Genomic DNA, 21,543 nt, shown 5'->3' with positions numbered 1-21,543 from the left:
AAGATTCCTTCTTATGTAACCCTAGATCCCCCTCGGTGTCTATATAAACCGGAGGGGTTAGTCCGGAAAGGATATATTCATGACCATAGTCATACAGGCTAGGCTTCTAGGGTTTTAGCCATTACGATCTCGTGGTAGATCAACTCTTGTAATACTCATATTCATCAAGATCAATCAAGCAGGAAGTAGGGTATTACCTCCATAGAGAGGGCCCGAACCTGGGTAAAACATCGTGTCCCCCGTCTCCTGTTACCATGGATCCTAGACGCATAGTTCGGGACCCCCTACCCGAGATCCGCCGGTTTTGACACCGAAACCCATGTCACGCCAAGTTAATATTCAAAGAGAACCAAGCAAAAGCTTGGGGATGCCCCAGAAGGCATCCCCTCTTTCTTCTAACAACCATCAGTAATTTTACTTGGAGCTATATTTTTATTCATCACATATCATGAGTTTTGCTTGAAGCGTCCTGTATCATATGAGTCTTTGCTTTTTTTGCTTTTTTACTTTATCACAACTATCCTTCCTGGACAAGCCTATTTGAGAGAGCCAAAATCATGCTATGATCTGTTAGAATTGCTCTGTGTGCTTCACTTAAACTTTTTGAGCTATGGAATTGCTCTAGTGCTTCACTTATATCTTTTTGAGCATGGTGTGCTTTACTATTTTCGAAGAAATACTCTCATGCTTCACTTAGATTAATTTGAGAGTTAGTGATTTTTGAAGAAATTCTCTCATGCTTCACTTATATTATTTTGAGATATGAAAATATTTATGCTCATGTTCTTCACTTAAATTTGTTTGAGCTTGTTAAAAGCAATGTTAATATATGAAACTAGTCCCAAAGTGATAGATATTCAAGAGGGATATAATAAAAACTTTCATGAAGATCATTGGACAAAATAAACTTGATTCTTTGTAATAGTTTTGAGATATGATGATAGTAATATGTGGGTCATGTTGGTGAGAAATTATGCTTTAGTAAGAATATTGGTGTTAAGGTTTGTGATTCCATATGCAAGCACGAAAGTCAATAGTTATGAAATGAAATTACATCCTACTTGTGGTGCATTATTCAGTGTTAGTTATGCTTAATGCTCGTTTATGAGAATTTTTGTTTCTTGGTTAGTTGCTTCTCAATCTATTTGCTAGCCTCCACTTGTACTAAGTAGAAATACTACTTGTGCATCCAAAATCCTTAAACCCAGTTTTGCCATATGAGTCCATCATACCTACCTATATGCGGTATTTCCGTGCCATTCTAAGCAAATTTGTATGTGCCAACTCTAATTTTCAAAATGAATTTCCTGTTTGTGTGCCCGTACCGCTCATGAAGCGCCAGGGGGTGGCCAATATTTCCATGCTAGATGTGTTATTCTCAAGATGAGTGTTTGTGCACTTGTCATTGCACGAGAGTATGGCGGTTAGAGGGATGCCCAGTCCCGAAATGAAAAAGAAATTACTTTGTGTTGTCAAATAATAAATTCCTTGGAAAGTGTTGGTATGGACGGTACTGATACGTCGATTTTGCATCATGCTTTTATATTGATATTTATTGCATTATGGGCTATTAATACACATTATGGTACAATATTTATGCCTTTTCTCCCTTATTTTACAAGGTTTACATGAAGAGGGAGAATGCCGGCAGCTGGAATTTTGGATCGGAAAGGGTGCAAATCTGAGAGACCTATTCTGCACAACTCCAAAAGTCCTGAAAATTTATGAAGAATTATTTTGGAATAAAAAAAAATAATGGGTGAAAAAATACCAGAGGGGACCCACCAGGAGGCCACAAGGGTGGGGGCGCACCCCTGTGCCTTGTGGGCCACCTGGCACGGCCCCGGTGCCCATCTTCTGCTATATGGAGGGTTTTGACCTGGCAAAAATCATAAGGAAGCTTTCGGGACGAAGCGCCGCCGTCTCGAGGCGGAACCTGGGTAGAAGCAGTCTAGGGCTCCGTCGGAGCTATTCTGTCGGGGAAACTTCCCTCCTGGAGGGGAAATCGAAGCCATCGTCATCACCAATGATCCTCTCATCGAGAGGGGGTCAATCTCCATCAACATCTTCACCAGCACCATCTCCTCTCAAACCCTAGTTCATCTCTTGTATCCAATCTTTGTCTCCAAACCTCATATTGGTACCTGTGGGTTGCTAGTAGTGTTGATTACTCCTTATAGTTGATGCTAGTTGGTTTATTCGGTGGAAGATCGTATGTTCAGATCCTTAATGCTATTCAATACCCCTCTGATTATGAACATGAATATGCTTTGTGAGTAGTTACGTTTGTTCCTGAGGACATGGGAGAAGTCTTGTTATAAGTAATCATGTGAATTTGGTATTCGTTCGATATTTTGATGAGATGTATGTTGTCTTTCCTCTAGTGGTGTTATGTGAACGTCGACTACATGACACTTCACCTTGATTTGGGCATAGGGGAAGGCATCGTGAAGTAATAAGTAGATGATGGGTTGCTAGAGTGACAAAAGTTTAAACCCTAGTTTATGCATTGCTTCGTAAGGGGCTGATTTGGATCCATATATTTCATGCTATGATTAGATTTATCTTAATTCCTCTTTCGTAGTTGCGGATGCTTGCGAGAGTGGTTAATCATAACTGGGAGGCTTGTCCAAGTAAGGACTGCACCTAAGTGTCGGGGAAACGACACCTATGGGATCACGTGGATCGCTTCCACGGTTTGGAAGGGAAAGAAGAGTGCACAAAGAGCAGATCTAATGATCAACACGGGGGATTTTTACCCAGGTTCGGGCCACTAGAAGCGTAAAACTCTAGTCCTGCTTTTAGTGTATTGAGTGTTCTTGAGCTTCGGCTATCTGCTACGTATGCAAACTGGGCCGGAAAGTCCAAAACGTCCCTTTGTGTATCGCCTTGGGCCTCCTTTTATACCAAGGGGTGACCACTGTGGTGTACAGGCACACATGAGGTGTAAAGTTGCTACAGTGTACATGCTTATCACTGACGTCTTAGGACAAACGCATTAAATGCGCTGGTTACGTGCCCCTAACTTTATCGGGGATGGAAATAGAGCCCGCCCCATCCGTCGCCGCCTCACCCCATCTTGACACGCACTCAAGATGATGAGGCATGCAATGCCAAGCTGACTGGCTAGCCGCTGCGCTGGAGCAGTGGCAGGATCTTCACGAAGATCTGCATGCCACCACGCAGGTGCTTGCCAGGCTGGCAGGCTAGTCGCTGCGCTGGAGCGGTGGCAGGGCGACGGAACCTTGCCGTGTGTGAGCCTTGCCGCGGCCTCGCAAACGTCCCCGACAAGAATCTTACCGGGGCCTCGCAAACGTCCCCGACAAGAATCTTGCTGGGAACTTTGCCTTCTGGTCTTCAGAAAGATCCGCATGCCACAACGCAGACGCCCCTGTATCTTGGTCTTGACATTGTCGATGGTGTCAGAGCTCTCAACCTGAGGGGTGATGGTCTTGTCGTGGCTTCGCAAACCATCCCGGCAAGCATCTTGCCGGGGCTTCGCAAACCATCCCGGTAAGGATCTTGCCGGGGCTTCACAAACCATCCTGGCAAGGGTCTTGCCGGGGGCTCAGCTTGTCTTAGGTTCTCTGATCACTGGCTCAGATGCCGTCTTGGTTGCCTAGTATTCGCTTCCAGTTGTCCCCGTTAGGCCTCGCCACGGGTACGACTGCAACTGCCCGTGCATAAGTAAGGGGTACTAAAGGGCCCGAACTTTAGTATACCGACAGGAGCCCCCGGGCCTGGGCCACACAAGGGTGCGAGGCTTTGTTGGGCTAGGCCCAAACAGTGCACGGGCACACGTGGCAGGGGTTAACCGCTATAATCATCTCGTCTGCTGCGCTTCCCCACGATCCGCATTGAGTGCGCGACGTGGGTTATGTGTGCGGAGCGGTCGCAGCAGCAGCACGCCTGTGAAAGTATTTTCACATCAAACAGTAAAGAGGCGGACTCGCGCCTTCCCCATAAAAAGAGGAATCTGCAGAGGCGCTGCTCATTTACCCCTTGCCCGTTCCAATCTAGAAACCGCCGTCGTCTCCTTCCTCGAGGCCAAACTAGCGCCTCCTCATCCGTCCGCCGCCGCCGCGTTCTCACCGCCCTCGGCCTCCCGCCCCCCGGCTACTATGGCACCCAAAGCGAGCAAGGGCAAAGAAGTGGCCAAGGCGAGCAAGGGCAAGGATGTGCCGGAGAGCCAGTTGGTGAAGATGTGGAAGACGAACGTCGTCTTCGCCCCCGACACTTGACGCGCGCGGCCTAAAGGATCAGTACCTGTGCATGTGGGAAGGGCGACAATGGGGAATCCTGGCACCCGCGTCATCCCAGCTTCCTGCACCCAGCTCGCTCCAGATAAATTCCCCTTCTTCGTCTATTATTTCTACTGTGGGCTTTGCCCCCCATTTTCTGATTTCTTCGTCGACATCATGTACACATTCTTCTTCCACCTCTTGGATTTCACGCTGAATGCAGTAGCATGTATATCCACCTTTGCCCACCTCTGCGAGAACTTTGCCGGAGTGGTCCCGAACACAACCCTCTTCTGCCACTTCTTCATTCCTCGCATCTAGCCAGGAGAGGCCCTTTCCGGCTGCGTCGCCTGGATTCCAAGGGCATGGAACAAGGAGACGTACCTGGACGGGCTCTAGAGCGAAAAGTGGGATGAGTGGCGGGGCCGGTGGTGCTGCATCATGGAGGAGGATCCGCAGCCGTTCTGTCTGCCCCGGCAAACGAAGCTGACCCGCAGCAACGGTTGGAGCGCCCTCGACCCTCAAGAGAAGGAGCTCGCGATAGCAATCGACAGGATTAAGCGCCTCAGGGCTGCCGGGCTCACAATCGAGATGATTGGCGCTGACTTCCTCTGCCGCTGCATCGCCCCTCTGCAGAACAAAGGGAGACCAGCGTGGGAGTACCGGAACACAGTGGATATCATGAGGCTCCGCCCGGGTCTGAACAACAACTTGACGGTGATGCAGCACGCTGCCCTCTGCCACAAGATGTTCAGGGTCGATGGCAAGTACAAGCTGCCGGCAAGAATCATTCCCCTCTGCAACAACACTGCCCTGAACTCGATCATTGCCATGATGTCGGTGTTCAACGCCCATGGCATTGATCAAACCTGGGCCGAGCCACCCCCAGAGCAAGTAAAGGATTTCTTCGACAACTTGTCAGAGGAGGCCGTCCAGGAAGAGACAAACCTCATCCGCCCCACCACTGAGGAGGAAGTGGCATACATTGCCAGCAGGGCGGAAGAGGCATCCCTTGCCGCGGAGGCCGACATTGTTGGCTTCATGGAAGATGAAGCCAGTGAAGAAGAAAACCTTGCCGAGAAGGGGGAGACTGCCAGAGAGCACAATGGTGTAGTTGCCGGGGGCTCATACGCCGAAGAGACAGCTGAAGAGGAGCTACATGAGGAGCCCCCAGTTCCGGGGAAGAAGAAACATGTCCTTCGGCGTGCCATCTCCGGCAAGCCGGTCCAGCAAGCTTCTTTGCACGAAGAAGTCCCCGGCAAGGAGGTGACCGGCAAGGACGCGCAGCGGCAAGAAGCCCAGCAACAACCTATGCGCCAAACGAGGCGCACGACCGCAACAGCGAAGAAATCAGCGGCGGCGGCTCACGTTACGGCGCCGGCTGCTGGGGCTAACGAGAAGACCCTGGCCCCAAGCGTGAGTCCGCTACTCATTTTCCACTGGCGGGTGTTGGGGTGCACATCTTCACTGCTAACCTTGTCGGGTTTGCAGGAGAAGAGCAAGAATAGAAGGAGCCACTGAGGGGCACCCCTGACATGCCGCCTCCGTCAACCACACCGCCCAGGGAGGGATCCCCGTCAAGGGCTTCCACTGACGAGCCCCCCGCGGGCGCCGGCAGTCCTACACTGGCAACTAATGTTGTCGGGGAGGGAGCCACCTCCCAACAGCTCGTCACAGGTAAGCCGCCTGCTCCCTGGCACTTGTCGTTTTTCCAGCATGATCCTTTTTCTTTTTTCTTTCTTCTTTGAAATTCAACCTTGGTTTCAACTCGTTTCTCCTCCTTGGCTTTCAGATCTCCCCTTGGTGGATCAGATGGACGTCGACGTCATCATCGAGGAGACTGCCAAGGATGCTGCCGCTGAGGCCGCCAAAGTCGCTGCCGACAAGGCCGCCAAGGACGTGCATGAAGAGGCCGCCAAGGGGTCTTCCGGTGAAGCCGGCAAGGAGACCGGTGACCGTACTGACGACATTACTGCCGCAGGAGCGCCTGGCGCTACATCCGTCCCGGAGCCCTCAGTTGCCGGGGAGGCGGTTGTCGAGGACCAACCGTCAACATCCGAAGCCCGTCCCCCAAGCAGGTACCTGAAGGTTGGCAACAACCTGTTCGTCAGCATCCCGGGGACGGCAAGCACCGGAGCGCCAACCGAGGGGGAGGCTTTCGACGAAGAAGTCCTTGCTGCTGCCGGGCTCAAGTTTGTCGATGAGCCGTGTGCCAGGAGTAGTGGATCCAAAGAAGATCTGCTCCTCTAGTCCATGAGTGACAATTTCTAGAAGCTCCAGGCGCTTCACCGCACTTGCAAGTAGAAGTTGGACTCCAGGGCAGCAGTCATCGACGCGGCAGAGGAAGATCTCCAGAAGCGTGTCAAGCAGATGGAGGTCTTGTTCGCCGAGGCTTGGCAAGAACTGAAGACGAGCCGGGAGCAGCTGGGTCAGCGCTGGGAAGAGCTCCTCTTGAAGCAGTCTGATATTGAGAAGGCACATGAGGAGGACGCTCAATAGGCCGCCAAGGAAGATGCTCAACTAAGGGAGTGTCGTGTCTTGCTTGATGCTCACGAAGAGGACCTTGCCGCTCGCGAGGAGGCACTTGCCGCCAAGCTCCACGACAAGGATGAAGAAATTGAGAAACTTGTCGCGCAGCGGACCCAAGAGCGGGAGCAGGAGCACAGGAAGACACTTGACACTCTGGTCTTGGACCATGCCGGCAAGCTGAAGGAAGCCGTCAATGCCGCCGAAGCCATAGAGGTCGCCAAGAACGAGCTGGCCAGGAGGGTGAAGAAGCTGGAGGCGGATCTGGAGCAGCACGGCAAGGAGATCTCGACGCTCAAAAGCAACAGAGAGAAAACTCTCTATAGCTTGGCGGAGTTGCAAACCACCATATCCGACAAGACCCAAAAGCTCTCCTCCGCCAATGACTCCATTGCTGATTTGGAGCTGAAGTTGACCACACTGAAGGAGTCCCTTGAGATTAGCAGGGCTAACGAGAAGACCCTGGCCAAGAACCTCAAGGACGAGAAGGAGCTACTTGAGAGCGCCGCCACCACCTACAATGACTATGAAAAAGGCATGGGGATCTGGACTGAGCGCCTTGTGGACGTCGCGGAGAGGCTCGCAGCTCAACTGTCCACCATGGGCCTGCTGAACTTCAGGTACTCTTCTGAGGAGAGGGTGTCTAAGAGCGCCAGACTGACCATGTTCTTCGAGGCCCTCCTTGACACCCTGAAGCTGCTCCACTCCAGCCGGGCGACCCAAATGGCCAGCAAATCCCGCAAAGTCTGCCGGGCCGTCCTTCTCAAGGTGCTTATCAAAGTGGCGCACAAGAACCCTGGCCTCGACTTCACCAACGTGCTCGGCCACTTGCCGAAGGATGCGGACCACAAGGCACTGGAAGAGCTCGTCGCGCCCATTGTCGACAAGGTGGACCAAATCAAGAGGGTCGAAGGCCAGCGCAGGGACTAGCCGCTTCACTTCTTCTTGCCGCCACGAATTCATGCCCAAAACAATTTATCTGAAGTTAGAATTGCGGTAACTATTGATGTAACATAACTTGTCGTGTTTTGGATGAATGCTTGCTATCTCTCTCGTCTGATTTCTCTCTGTATGGCATATACCCTACGCTTTATTGGGAAAAACTCGCCGGTGCGCGCGCCCTTGCCGCGGGTCCTTTGAGGAACGGATCCTTAGCAGCCTACTGAGGGTGTCGCTGCCGGCAAGATACCTTTCCGTTCTTAGCGTAGCCACTTGAACTGTTGAGCGGACTCAAAGCAGAGCAAGGGCGCAACCAATCATGACAAGGTTCCTTTGTGTGCAGGTTTTCCATACAAGAACCAAAATCGTTCATGGAAAATAACCTCATATTTGAAAGATATTCACTCAAGGTTTCACAACTTAGCTTTTCGCTCCTGTACTTTTTCCGGCAAGATGTTACTCCGAACATCGCCCGTTGGTGTCCATATTCCATTCCATCACCCCCGGCAAACTTGTATGTGAGGGAACCTTCTATCCTTTGAGGAAAAAGAAGAGAAATAGGAACATGGAACCTTGGCGGTTCATCAGTACTTGCCGGAAACAAACGTAGCACAATATCCTAGACATGCATGCATATAAATAAACATGGAAATCAAACAGAACTGTACATACTTAAACTTATTCAACTACGCACAGGGTCTGCGCCTGGCTCTGTACATAGGGTTATATGCCTTGCCGGCAAGGCTAGTACAAAAGGGGGTTGCCGGGGTGGCCGGCAACCGCGCCTTATGGGTAAAACTTGCGAAGATGTTTGATATTCCAGGAGTTGCTCACTGGGATGCCATCTTCGGTCTCCAGGCGGACTGCGCTGGGCCTGGTGACTCGTATTACCCGATAAGGGCCTTCCCACTTTGGCGTCAACTTGTTAGAATTCTTGGCCGACTGAACGCGCCAAAGAGCAAGGTCGCCTTCCTTAAGGCTTCGGGCATGAACCTTACGGCTATGGTAGCGGCGCAAGGCTTGCTGGTACTATGCAGTTTGCACAGTAGCCTGAAGACGATCTCCCTCAAGGAGCATGCCATCATTTTGCCGTAACTGCTCCTACTCAAGCTCATCATAAGCGAACACTTAAGGCGACCCGTGTATGAGTTCTGTGGGGAGAACTGCTTCCGCCCTATACACTAGGGAGAAAGGCGTCTGGCCGGTGGCTCGATTTGGTGTCGTCCTGATTGACCAAAGAACTGCCGGCAACTCATCAATCCAGCGCCTTCTGCACTGGTGCAGCCTGTTGAAAGTCCTCGTCTTGAGACCCCGCATCACTTCGGCGTTTTCCCTTTCTACCTGGCTGTTGCTTCTTGGATGAGCAACAGAAGCAAAACATATTTTGCTGTCAAGGTCCTGGATATATTGCATGAAGGCGCGGCTCGTGAACTGTGTGCCATTGTCAGTGATGTATCTATTTGGCACACCAAAACGGCAAACTAGTCCCTTGAAGAACTTCATGGCTGACTGTGTTGTCACCTTTCTCACTGCTTCCACTTACGGCCACTTTGTGAACTTGTTGATTGCGATGTACAAATACTCAAAGCCCCCGATAGCACGGAGAAAAGGGCCCAATATGTCGAGCCCCCAGACCAAAAATGGCTAGGAAAGAGGTATCGTCTGAAGAGCTTGAGCTAGTTGATGTGATTTCTTCGAATGGAACTATCATGCTTCACACTTGGTTACTAGTGCAGTTGCATCCTCGAGGGCAGTGGGCCAAAAGAAACCTTGCCGGAAAGCCTTACCGGCAAGAGCTCTTGATCCTATGTGAGAGCCACATATGCCTCCATTTTTTCTGCCAACAACTCCAGTCCGTCCTCCCGAGGAATGCACTTCAATTTCCCATCGTTCGGCCTTTTTTTTTGTACAGGACATCGTCCACAAACTGGTACATATTAGACCAACGGTCTACTTTCTCTGCTTCTTCCTGTTCCTCGGGGAGTTCCCCTGTTTGGAGGAACTAGACGACGTGTTGTGCCCATGCTAGAGCCTGAGGCTCGAAAGCAAGGACTAAAGGCATGTCTTCTGCCACGGGAGCAGTTGCCTCTACAGCAAGAGCTCGAGGCCCTGCCGGAGCTTGCTGCCCCTCGGCAAGCTTGGCGTCGTCCCCGGCAGCTTCCTTGCCGGTGGCTCCTGGGAGCTTAGCAGGAAAGTACTTGCCAGAGCTCAACTTCCTTCACTTATCTTCCCTCGCTGATGGTTCAACGGATGGCTGAGTCAGTCGGAGCACAAAAGTCCCTGGTTCCACAGGTAACTTGAGGGCAACATGTTTTGACAGGTCGTCAACAATGTTGTTCTCTGCTCGAGGAACATGCTCTACTTGCAGACCGTCAAAACGCTCCTCCAATTTCCTCACTTCATCTACGGAAGCTTAAATCAATGGGCTCTGGTAATCTTTGTTAACTTGCTTGACGACAAGCTGTGAATCACCTCTGACGATGAGCTTCTTAATTCCAAGGTCTGCCGCGATCCTGAGACCGGCAAGCAGTCCCTCATACTTTGCAGTGTTGTTGTTGATCTCTCCCGGGGAAAGTGCATCTAGACTACGTATTTGAGGTGCTCTCCGGTGGGCATGACAAGCAGCACACCAGCACCGGCGCCTTGCAGCGAGAAAGCCCCATCAAAATACATAACCCAGTCATGGCTCGTTTCCTTGCCGGGGAGAGTGGTTTCTTGTATCTCCTCATCAGGCGTTGAGGTCCATTCTGCAATGAACTCCACCAAGGCTCTGCTTCGAATTGTTGAAGTTCTTTCAAAACTGAGACCAAAGCTTGACAGTTCCAACGCCCACTCCACAATCCTTCCAGTCGCATCTGGGTTGTGCAAGATTCGTTGCAACAGGAAGCGAGTGATGATGGTGATCTCATGTGCCTCGAAATAGTGGCGCAGCTTCCTCGAGGCCATAAGGAGGCCGAAGAGCAACTTCTGCACACCAGAGTATCTCGATCTAGCCCCCTGCAAGAGGGAGCTAACAAAATAAACAGGGTGCTGCACCATGCTCTTCTTCTGTGATGCTTCATTCGCATCTGCAGATCCGGCCTCGCCGGCAACAGACTCTGCCGGGAAAGGTCCCTACTTGTCGGCACTAGACTTTGTTGGGGATGATCCCGGCTCGTCATTTGATCGCCTTGCCGTTGCCACTGCTTCTTCATCAACTTCTCTCTGCACCACTAGCGCCGCACTGACCACTTGATTTGTTGCTGCTAGATACAACAGCAACGGCTCCTGTGGTTTTGGCGCGACTAGCGTTGGCGTAGAGGAGAGGTATCTCTTCAAATCTTGCAGCGCTGCCTCCACTTCTGGAGTCCATTTCATCGGACCTGCCTTTTTCAAGATCTTAAAAAAGGGCAGGGCGCGTTCAGCAGATTTGGCGATGAACCTGCTTAAAGCAGCAACACAGCCAACAAGTCGACGCACATCTTTGACTCGCCTTGGCGCTTCAATCTGCTCAATCGCCTTGATCTTGTCGGGGTTCGCCTCGATCCCATGCTGAGACACAAAGAACCCAAGAAGCTTGCCAGATGGAACACCAAACACACACATCGCAGGGTTGAGCTTGAGATTGATCTTCCGCAAATTCGCAAATTTTTCTTCTAAACCTTGTATGAGCGTTGCCTTGTCCTTGGTTTTGACCACTATGTCATCCATATAAGCTTCCATATTTCTATGTAGCTGGGGCTCAAAACCAATCTGAACCGCTCTTGCAAACGTTGAACCGACGCTTTTCAACCCGAAAGGCATTCGTATAAAACAATACGTACCACATGGGGTGATAAACGCGGTCTTCTCTTCATCTTCATTTGTCATGAAGATTTGATGGTACCCTGAGTAGGCATCAAGAAACGACAGCAAGTCTCACCTGGCAGTGGAGTCCACAATCTGGTTGATGCGCGGCAAGGGGAAAGAATCCTTTGGACATGCTTTATTGATGTCTGTATAATCAATGCACAACATCCATTTTTTCCATTCGCCTTGCGCACCACAACCGGATTGGCCAACCACGTTGGGTGGAGCACTCCTCTGACCAAGCCTGCCGCTTCCAACTTCCTAATCTCTTCAGTGATAAATTCTTGCCGCTCCAAAGCTTTCTTCCTGACCTTCTGCTTGACGGGCTGCGCATGAGGACAGACAACAAGATGGTGCTCAATCACCTCCCTGGGAACGTCGGGGATGTCAGATGCTTGCCATGCAAACACATCGACATTCGCCCACAGGAAGGTAATGAGCACGCTTTCCTATTTGCTGTCAAGGGTGGAGCTCATGGTGAAAGCTCCGCCTGTGCCGTCCTCCTTGACGGGTACCTTCTTAGTTTCTGGTGGGGCTGCCTTGGATTTCTTGCTCTTGCCGATGCAGCTCTCTGGCACTTCCTCGATGGGAACGCAGCACTTCGAGGAGGTGCGCTTGCCGGAGTGGGTGCAAGAGGTCTTGCCGGTCTTCTTCTTGCCGGTGGAGCTCTCTGGCACTTCCTCGACGGGAACACAACACTCCGAGGAGGCGCGCTTGCCGGAGTGGGCACAAGAGGCCTTGCCGGTCTTCTTCCCCCCAGGAGCTCCAGTGGCAGGAGCAGGCGCTGTCGTGGATCTAAGACTGACAGTAGAATGGGGGGTAGGTATGAGGAGGCAAGATCCTAGCTATGGCGAAGTTGTTCACACGAGTTTTATGAGTTCAGGCCCTTCTCAGAGGAAGTAACAGCCCTACGTCTCGGAGCCCGGAGGCGGTCGAATGGATTATGTGTGTGTGTGTACAGGGGGTGCGAACCCTTGTCCCAGAGGAGGGGGTGGCTTATATAGAGTGCGCCAGGACCCCAGCTCCCCTCCATTACACATGGTTCAATGTACATAAAGAAGGAGCGTTACAGGTAACGTCCGTAATAAAGTGGTATAAATGGCTATTAAGTCTAAGAGTAAATGCCCGACCGTTGCTGCGCATAGTGGCTTTAGACCTTCTGTATGTCGAGTGGATTCTGTTGCGGTCGAGTGACATTCAATCTTCCGAGTGGAATGTTTCTGGTCGAGTGGATGGTAGTACCCTCCGAATGCTTCTGACTTTAGGGTGATGTCCTTGGGGAGGGTATTTAGGTCAGGCCTATGACCCTACCCCAGGTACATAGCTTCATCATTAGCCCCCGAATGGATCAGGGTTTGAGTGGAGAAGGAGTTGAAAATACTTCTGACTCAATTTTCACGCCTCGAATGTGTCTTGTTCGGACCGGTGAACCAACATGGTGGCGCCAACTTCTTTTTCAGTCGCCTTGGTCCATTCTTGGTTTTGTCGAGTGAACTTTTACTGAAAAAGCTTCGAGTGTTAATATGGAGTAGATCTTCCGTCTGACAGGTTGGTCTACTGCCTGCGGATCTCGCGGGATTCGAATTTTGGGAAGCACGCGGGGCGGAGGAGGCCGCAATAATCGGGCAGGATAAGGCAGGGTCGCCTCGATTCCCATGCCACCTTTTTCGCCACGTATCGCGCGCGCGATTGTTGCTGGATTTGATAAGATCGCCCGGGCCTACAGGTCAGTCACTCGGAAGCAACCTGATATAAGGCGCCAGACTGGGGTTTTTGAACAGTGCGTCCCCATTCTTCTTCTTTCCTCTCTGTTTTCCCCACTGCATCCGCTCCTGCCTCCACGCTGCCGCCCCGTTCGAGCTCTGCTCACCGCGATGGGAAAGGAGAAGACGGTGGCTTTGGAGCGCGCGAAGAAGGCGACGACGAAGGCGAAGGGGGAAAAGTCTAGCCGGGGCGGATCCTCGTTGAGGTCTGGTGTGCCGCGCGGCTGGATCCAGGGCGATTGGATCCGGTCGATGATCCGCCAGGATGACATCGACGATCTGGCAGAGGAGGGGCTGATTCCCCATGGATCCGCGCGGCTCCCGGAGGATGAGACTGGGCCTCGACCGCAGGAGGGTGAGTGCGTCCTCCTCGCCACTCACATCGACCGCAGGTTTTCTTTGCCTCTGCATCCTTTTTTCCGAGCTTTCTTGAACTTCTTCGGAGCACAACTTCATCACTTTTCCCCCAACAGCATCGTGTATCTTGCTGCTTTCGTGTCTCTGTGCGAAAATTTCTTGGGTTGCCGACCACACTGGGGCCTCTTCAAGCACATTTTCACGTGTCGCTCCCAGTCGGTCAAAAAGGCCAATCCGAGTGATGAGAGGACCAAAGTGATCTAGATGTGTGGGGGTCTTGGGATTCAAATGAGGGGTAAGAGCTCTTTCTCAACCATAATTCTTCCCGAGTCAGTCCGAGGGTGGTAGTCGACCTGGTTTTACTGCAAAGACCAGCCGACTCCAGGGCAGTCGACTGGACTTCCTCCTTTTTCTATGGCTCGCGTAGAGAAGCTCTCCGCCTTGAAAGTGACCCCAGGGGAGAAAGCGGAGGTGAAGGTGCTGGTTGAGTGAGTGGTCCACCTCATCCGTGAGGGCGTGACCGGTATGGATCTGCTGGAAGTCTTCCTCAGACGACGTATTCAGCCACTTCAGGCCCGTGACCATCCGATGTGGATGTACTCGGGCATTGAAGATTCCACTCGGGTTCATCCGGGAGAAGTCGCCGAGGATACAGTGGAGAAGTGGTTGAGGGGTATCACTGGCAACAAAGATAACCCCAGGGGGGCTAGGAGAATCCCTCCACTCGACCAATCCTCTGAACCAGACAAGGTCCAACTCTGAATTACCGAGTGTTATCTTGATTTACCATGCAACTGCTTATGATCAGTCGACTGACTTCGTCTTGCTTGTTTTCCTCTAGGACCTTACTGAGATGTATTTGATGCCCAACGGAGAGCAGGAGCAGGACCCGGAGGGGGAGGCAAGCGGAGGTGAAAGCGGCGAGTGGCATTCTGACGGTGAAGGGGACGAGGAGAGCGACGACCCGAGTGATGAAGAAGAGGTCGACTCAGCTCCCCGCAGGGAAAGGCGATCCAAGCTCACCCACGATCCGGCAAGCGCCCGCGACAAGGCAACCGTTCAGACCGGGCAGTCGTCAAAGCGTCCTCGGACGTCTTCTCCGACGCCGACTGAAAAGGCCCCAAAGCAGTCCAAGGTTGTAGTGCAGAAGACTCAGAAGGCGCTGCCCAGAATCAAAATTTACATCCCTGTTGCTTCTGCGTGAGTGTTCTGCTTTCACTTTTACTCGATGTTCTCTGCTGTCTATTTTTCCTTGGTTTGACCGAATGAATCTTGAAACCAGCAGTGCTGCTACCTCTGGGACCTCTGCTTATAAAAACAAGGACGAGGACATGGAAGATGCGGTCACGTCCAACCCAAGTATAACCTTCGTGATCTTGTCTTTGTTTTGTCGATTGAACTGCGGTATAACCAACGAGGATGAATTTTTGGCGACTGATCTTTTTGCAGCTCCTCCCAACATCATTGACCTCCCAGACGACGAAGAGGACGAGCCACCGAGACCCCTGGGAAGGTGAAGCAAGAAAACGCCTACTGGCAAGACGCCTCAGTCGACGCTGGTGGCGGAACCGGTAATTCAGGAGGCTGGTGATGCCAATCGGACCTCTGTCACCTTCGCTATCCCACTGTCGAGTGCTCAGACTTCCGCATCAGCCGCGCAGACTTCAGCCGATCCACCTTCACTTTTTGCTACACATCACGTCCCAGAGGACCAGGTGGGTGCCTCCAGAGAAGCCATACGCCAGGCGGGCATCATGATGGAGCGGATGAAGACGGTCCGGGAAGCCAGCCAAACCACCTATGATGCCAGCTCCGCTCTTTAGAGCAACGTCCAGGTTAGCAGATTGTCGACTGGCTCTTTCGGCTTGTCGCTTGTTCTATTAAGATATGCTACCTGAAAACATTTCCTTGAGGAATCTTTGCATCTGTCTGTGTTTCGCATTCGTACACCCACTTGGTGTTTTAACTTGCTACTGAACAAATTTGAATCTTGAGTGGACTAGGTCGTGTCGATTGGATCTTTGAACCAGTGGGGGCACGCTGAGTGCACCCACTGCGTGTAGTCCCCGAGACTATAGTGGACTGCAGGCAGTTGATTTTAGTCTTAGAATCGGAATTTCCTCACTCGGTCTGGTCGGACCTTGTCGAGTGGAACTTGAACAAGTGGGGGCACGCTAAGTGCACCCACTGGGTGTAGTCCCCGAGACCGTGGTCGACTGCGGGCAGTCGACTATGGTCTGAAAACTCTCTCTTTTTTTGCACTCGTGCTAGACAGACCATGTCGAGTGTAAACTGGACCAGTGGGGGCACGCTAAGTGCACCCACTGGGTGTAGTCCCCGAGACTACTGTTGGATGTTTGATTCGGCAGTAGTCTTAGAGTTGCTGAATTTATCAGATTACTGTTGTGGAGTAACCAACTCCTCCATTCGTCGATTGACCGTCCTTTGATTACAGAAATCTTGTGAACTTGGGGCTCGCTTCGCCGAACTGGAGAAGAAACAGATTCAGCTCAACCTTGATCTGGAGCTAGCCAAGACAAATTTGCAGAAGGCCAAGGATGAAGCCACTGGTAAGTAGAATTTGTTGACTGATTTGCTTCTTAATCCGGATGTTGTTTGCCCTTTCTGGATCTTGATGTTTTTCTCCCTTTCTAAATCTGTATGCTAGAAACTCTGAACCAAGCTCTGGCCAAGAAAGATCAAGAACTTGCAGCCGCATAGAAGATAGCTAAAGACAAAACTACCCTTGCTGAACAGAAGCTGGCTTCAGTCGGCAAGCTGGAGGAAGAGAATGCTCAGCTGAAAACTTCTCTTGATGAGGCCAACAAGGAGGCGACCCGTCTGAAGAAGGACAAGAATAGCCTGACCGAAAAGATGGAAGGTATTGCTCGCAAGCGGAACGAACTAGAGGACTTTCTGGGAGGCCTTGCCAGGAAGTTGTTCACCATGCTTGAAGGTGCTTCCTTTTACTCGACTGACTTGTTACTGTCGATTCGTCATATCACTACTGACTCTTTTTGAATTGTGCGTGCATAATTTTGTCAGAACTTCGAGGAGGAGACTGGGCGAGTTGAGACAATCCTAGACCCCATTCTCTCTCCAGTGAAGGACGAAGCTGCCATGAACATACTCTGACTGGAATCTCACGTTGCTGGCATTGTCAACTATCTTGCTCGACTGAAAGTCGCGATGTCGCGGATCGACACAGCGCTCTGGCCAAGGGCAACGCTCCAAAATGACCTCGAGTCTCTGATGACTCGACTTAACGAGATCCCTGGTCGAGTGCAAGAATGGAAGAAGTCTTCGGCTCGCTGTGGTGCTGACGTGGCTCTGTCCTTGGTTCGTGTCCACTGCAAGGAAGCGTGAGAGGAGAAGCTGGCGGTGAGCAGGGTTGCCAATACCAAGAAGCACGACTTCCAGTCTTTCATGGAATCCTTCATCGCTACTGCCACTCGAATCGCTGACGGAATCGACCTGGACGAGTTCGTCGAGCCTGCTAGCCCTCCTCATGCGAAGTGAACAAACTTTACGCCCCACCTTAAATTTGCATCAGAATGCCGAGTGATTTTGTAATCGTTAAACTCCTTCGGGCTGAATGCCCGAGTACTTCGATCCTGGTCTTGAACTTTAGGATTTATCTGAACTTGGTTTATCTCTGAATATGCTTGTGTCTGCCTTCGAGCGGAGCTCGTTCTTCACTCGGAATAATCTTTGTACTTGAGATGCAGCCCTGAGGAGGAGGTTCCAGTCGACCTGCACCTCGACATCCTTTCGGATAGGGGCGAAGCGCACGTTGTACTTGTGGCGCAGCTCTGAAGGAGAAGGTTGCAGTCGACCTGCACCTTGTCGTCCTTGCGGATAGGGATGGAGCGCATGTTGTACTTGTGACGCAGCTCCGAAGGAGAAGGTTGCAGTCGACCTGCACCTCGTCGTCCTTACGGATAGGGATGGAGCGCACGCTGTACTTGTGGCACAGCTCCGAAGGAGAAGGTTGCAGTCGACCTGCACCTCGTCGTCCTTGCGGATAGGGATGGAGCACACGTTGTACTTGTGACGCAGCTCCGAAGGAGAAAGTTGGAGTCGACCTGCACCTCGTCGTCCTTGCGGATAGGGATGAAGCACACGTTGTACTTGTGACGCAGCTCCGAAGGAGAAGGTTGCAGTCGACCTGCACCTCGTCGTCCTTGCGGATAGGGATGGAGCACACGTTGTACTTGTGACGTAGCTCCGAAGGAGAAGGTTGCAGTCGACCTGCACCTCGTCGTCCTTACGGATAGGGGTGGAGCGCACATTGTACTTGTGGCGCAGCTCCGAAGGAGAAGGTTGCAGTCGACTTGCACCTTGTCGTCCTTGCGGATAGGGATGGGTTTCAAACTTAGGCGAGTACTGGACTTCAGCTAAGTCCCCCAGTGGGAGGGTTGCTCACCACTCGGTAGGATTTTTTAAACTTACGCGAGTACTGGACTACAGTGAAGCCCCCGAGTGGAAAGGTTGCTCACCACTCGGTAGGATTTTTTAAACTTAGGCGAGTACTGGACTGCAGCTAAGCCCCCGAGTGGGAGGGTTGCTCACCACTCGGTAGGATTTTTCAAACCTAGGCGAGTACTGGACTGCAGCTAAGCCCCCAAGTGAGAGGCTTGCTCACCACTCGGTAGGATTTTATAAACTTAGGCGAGTACTGGACTGCAGCTAAGCCCCCAAGTGGGAGGGTTGCTCACCACTTGGTAGGATTCTTTAAACATAGGCGAGTACTTGACTGCAGCTAAGCCCCCGAGTGGGAGGGTTGGTCACCACTCGGCATGATTTTTAAACTTAGGCGAGTACTGGACTGCAGCTAAGCCCCCGAGTGGGAGGGTTGCTCACCACTCGGTAGGATTTTTCAAACTTAGGCGAGTACTGGACTGCAGCTAAGCCCCCGAGTGAGAGGCTTGCTCACCACTCGGTAGGATTTTATAAACTTAGGCGAGTACTGGACTGCAGCTAAGCCCCCAAGTGGGAGGGTTGCTCACCACTTGGTAGGATTCTTTAAACATAGGCGAGTACTTGACTGCAGCTAAGCCCCCGAGTGGGAGGGTTGCTCACCACTCGGCATGATTTTTAAACTTAGGCGAGTACTGGACTGCAGCTAAGCCCCCGAGTGGGAGGGTTGCTCACCACTCGGTAGGATTTTTCAAACTTAGGCGAGTACTGGACTGCAGCTAAGCCCCCGAGTGAGAGGCTTGCTCACCACTCGGTAGGATTTTTCAAACTTAGGCGAGTATTGGACTGCAGCTAAGCCCCCGAGTGAGAGGCTTGCTCACCACTCGGTAGGATTTTTCAAACTTAGGCGAGTACTGGACTGCAGCTAAGCCCCCGAGTGAGAGGCTTGCTCACCACTCGGTAGGATTTTTTAAACTTAGGCGAGTACTGGACTGCAACTAAGCCCCCGAGTGAGAGGCTTGCTCACCACTCGGTAGGATTTTTCAAACTTAGGCAAAACGGATTCGCGGCTAAGTCCCCGAGTGAGAGGCTTGCTCACCACTCGGTAGGATTTTAGAAACTTAGGTGAAGCGGATTCGCGGCTAAGTCACCCACTGGGGGATTTCAGACACAAACAAAAGCAACGACAATCATTTTAGAAGACTGTAAAGCTCTTGTCTTTAATAAACAAACTACGAAGGTATTTCTTATTACATCTCATCAGAATGAGTGCTTAAGTATAAAAGGGGCGGAGCAACTTCGCATTCCAAGCGCGTGGCTCATCTTTCTTGTGCTCGATGTTGTAAAGGTGGTATGCTCCATTGTGGAGCACTCTTGTGACGACGAAGGGACCTTCCCAGGCAGGAGCAAGCTTATGTGGTTTCTGCTGATCCACTCGAAGAACCAAGTCTCCCTCTTGAAATGCCCGACCCCTCACGTTTCTGGCGTGGAATCGACGCAAGTCTTGCTGATAGATGGTCGACCGGATCAGGGCCATCTCTCTTTCCTCTTCTAGGAGATCAACTGCATCTTGCCGTGCCTGTTCTGCTTCATCTTCTGAGAAAAGCTCGACTCGGGGTGCATTGTGGAGCAAATCACTCGGAAGTACAACTTCAGCTCCATAAACCAAGAAAAAAGGAGTTCGACCAGTCGACCGATTGGGAGTTGTCCTCAGTCCCCACAATACTGACGGAAGTTCATCGACCCAGGCTCCTGCTGCGTGTTTGAGATCACGCATCAGTCGGGGTTTCAGCCCTTTGAGAATCAATCCGTTTGCTCTTTCAGCTTGTCCATTCGACTGGGGGTGAGCGACTGAAGCATAGTCGACTCGAGTACCTTGGGAAGCACAGAAGGCTCTGAACTCATTAGAATCGAAGTTTGACCCATTGTCAGTGATGATGTTGTGTGGAACACCATATCTGAATGTTAACTCTCTGATGAAGCCGACAACAGTACTTGCTTCAAGGTTTTTGATAGGTTTGGCTTCAATCCATTTGGTGAACTTGTCGACTACCAAGAGCACGTGAGTGAAACCGCTCCTACTAGTCCTCAGAGGTCCAACCATATCCAAACCCCAAACAGCAAAGGGCCAGACGAGTGGAATGGTCTTCAGGGCTGATGCTGGCTTGTGAGACATGTTGGAGTAAAACTGGCAACCTTCACATTTGTATACTATTTGTTTTGCCATCTCATTTGCTCGTGGCCAATAAAATCCTGCTCGGTATGCTTTGGCCACGATGATCCGAGAGGACGCATGGTGACCACAGGTCCCCGAGTGGATGTCATTAAGGATCACTCGACCTTCTTCTGGTGTTATGCATTTCTGACAGACTCCAGTCACACTCTCTCTGAACAACTGTCCTCTTATCATAGTAAAGGCTTTGGATCGACGGACGATCTGACGGGCCTCTTCTTCATCCTCTGGGAGTTCCTTTCTGAGAATGTATGAAATGTACGGCACTGTCCAGTCGGGAGTGATGACCAAAACCTCCATGATCAAGTCGACCACAGCTGGGACTTCGACTTCAGTCGGATCAGTGGCACTTTTTGGTTGTGGGGGCTCTTCAGTGAAAGGATCTTCTTGAACTGAAGGTGTATGAATATGTTCCAAGAACACATTGCTGGGAATGGCCTCCCTCTTGGAACCTATCTTTGCCAGATCATCGGCTGCTTGATTTTTCAGTCGGGGTATGTGATGGAGCTCTAACCCCTCGAACTTCTTCTCTAACTTTCTCACTGCATTACAGTAACCAGTCATAGCTGGACTCCTGACGTCCCACACCTTCATCACTTGATTGACCACTAAATCCGAGTCGCCATAGACCATGAGGCGACGGACGCCGAGTGAAATGGCCATACGCAACCCGTACAGAAGTGCTTCATACTCAGCTTCGTTATTGGAGGAGTCAAAATGAATCTGGAGAACATAACTGAGTTTGTCACCTCGGGGGGATACCAGTACCACCCCAGCACCGGAACCATTCAACATCTTGGATCCATCGAAGAACATGGTCCAATGCTCCGAGTGAATCTGAGTCGGCAGTTGCTGTTCAACCCACTCAGTGAGGAAATCTGCTATTGCTTGGGACTTGATAGCTTTCTTTGCCTCAAACTTGATATCTAAGGGAAGGAGTTCAATCGCCCACTTTGCCACTCGACCAGTTGCATCTCTGTTGTTCAGAATCTCTGACAACGGTGCGTCACTGACGACTGTAATGGAGTGGTCAGAGAAATAGTGTGCAACCTTCTTCGTGGTCATGTAAATCCCATAAACAAGCTTCTAATAATGTGGATATCTTTGCTTGGATGGAGTCAGAACTTCAGAAACATAATATACTGGGCGCTGAACTTTATAGGCTTTTCCTTCTTCTTCCCGCTCGACCGTGAGTACTGTACTGACAACTTGTCCAGTGGCTGCAATATAAAGCAGT

Source organism: Aegilops tauschii, chromosome 2, assembly GCF_002575655.3.
Source record: "Aegilops tauschii subsp. strangulata cultivar AL8/78 chromosome 2, Aet v6.0, whole genome shotgun sequence".
NCBI classification, from domain to species: domain Eukaryota; kingdom Viridiplantae; phylum Streptophyta; class Magnoliopsida; order Poales; family Poaceae; genus Aegilops; species Aegilops tauschii.
The sequence above is the reverse complement of the archived record's forward strand: the minus strand, read 5'-3'. Positions refer to the sequence as shown.